At 45.6% G+C, this 1644-nt stretch overlaps 1 protein-coding gene across 1 annotated transcript in view; it reads left to right on the forward strand.

Moving 5' to 3' along the window:
• FCGR2A (Fc fragment of IgG, low affinity IIa, receptor (CD32)) overlaps window positions 1-1516 on the forward strand; it is a 7638-nt gene extending 6122 nt beyond the window's left edge. Inside the window, exon 5 of the mRNA XM_008564061.1 lies at window positions 1424-1516. The gene's annotated coding sequence lies outside the window, so the exon portion shown is untranslated. The remainder of the gene's footprint in view (window positions 1-1423) is intronic.
• The last annotated feature ends 128 nt before the right edge of the window (window positions 1517-1644 follow it).

Below are 1644 nucleotides of genomic sequence, written 5' to 3' on the forward strand. Positions count from 1 at the left end.
CAAGCAGCTTCAGGCTTTGGAAGGATGAATACAGAGAGGACCAACCTTTTTCAGACTTCAGTACCTGTGTTCTCCTGAATGGGCCTCTTTGATGTTAACAGGAACCCTAAAAGTTCTAGCTGACCTGATTGCTGTGTGGAAATGCAGCTGTATTCCAGCTCATTCCTCAGGGATTATAGAAATGGGTGTTATTCACTTGGATTTTTAACCCTCAGGGGACAGAGGCTATCTTTTCCTCCGCACAAATATGTCTATCAGACATAATCACTCTCCCTCCTTTCCACCTCATTCAAACCACTTCACTTTGTCCCATGTCCCTCTACCTCTAGGATTCTGAAGTGTGTGCCTCCCATGCCTCCCCACTGACCCTCTCAGCATTAGCTCAAGGAAGCCATGTTGTTATGGGAATCTCTTTCAACCTATAAACAACTAGGCCNAATCACTTTCTGCCTGGTGATAGGACTCCTGTTTGCAGTGGACACAGGGCTGTACTTCTCTATGAAGAGACAACTTCAAAGCTCAGTGGGGAACCAGAAGAATCACAAAGTCTGATGGATCCAAGGACCATAGGACAAATGTCTCTGCATACCATGGCATAACAGCAGTGGCAAAAGTATCTCTTCCTCCTCCTGTAGCTCCTCCTTGAAAGAAACCTGAGCCAAGAATCCTCCACCCACCATTTAGCCTTCAGACACTAGCCAGAGGTTTCTCAAATATATAAAACCTCAGGAAATCCTGCTTCTACATTCAAAATACATCCGGCAATCCAACTGCTTCTCAGTACTCTACTCCTGCATCCAGCTGCTTCTCAGTACTCTACTCCTGCAACCTTGTTCAAGCCACCATTATCTCTCACTTGAATTACTGCTATAGCCTTCTGACTGGTCTTCCTGCACTCACCCTTGCCGTCCTACAGCCTACCCACAGCAGCCATTGTGATCTTTTAAAATGTGTACCATGTTTGTCACTTCTTTTCTCAAAACTAGATAATAGCTTCCCCTTGCACTTAGAGTAAAAGCTGAAGCCTTTGAAATGTTCTACAAGATGCTGCATAATCTGGCTCCTCAATATCTCTCTGACCTCATCCCCTGTCGCTCTGTGTTGCTTACTCTTGGTCGCCCTTTACCTACATCATGCTTCATGTCCTGTAGGTCNGGTGACTGCAGAAACTTTTCCCTCTATAAATTCAGAACAGACGTGACCAAGGTCACCCTTTTGGAAATGTTGATCTAGTGCTTTATTTGGGAGGCAGAGAGATGTAAAGATCCTCTGAAGACTTCCTGGCCTACGTGTCTGCTCTTGGCCTGACCTCAGCCCCAGCTAGGATGACTGTTACAAAGGTTCCTTGCTGGGGACCTCACTGTTTATTCCAAATTTCTATCTTAATGACTTATTATTCCCATCCCTCTGCCTCTCCTACTAGGTCCAGAAATTCTATCCATCTCTCTACCTTGGTACCAAATCACTTTCTGCCTGGTGATAGGACTCCTATTTGCAGTGGACACAGGGCTGTACTTCTCTATTTGCAGTGGACACAGGGCTGTACTTCTCTGTGAAGAGACAACTTCAAAGCTCAATGGGGGACCAGAAGAATCACAAACTCCGATGGATCCAAGGACCATAGGACAAATGTCTCTGCATACC

Source organism: Galeopterus variegatus, unplaced genomic scaffold, assembly GCF_000696425.1.
Source record: "Galeopterus variegatus unplaced genomic scaffold, G_variegatus-3.0.2 Scaffold16409, whole genome shotgun sequence".
NCBI lineage: Eukaryota > Metazoa > Chordata > Mammalia > Dermoptera > Cynocephalidae > Galeopterus > Galeopterus variegatus.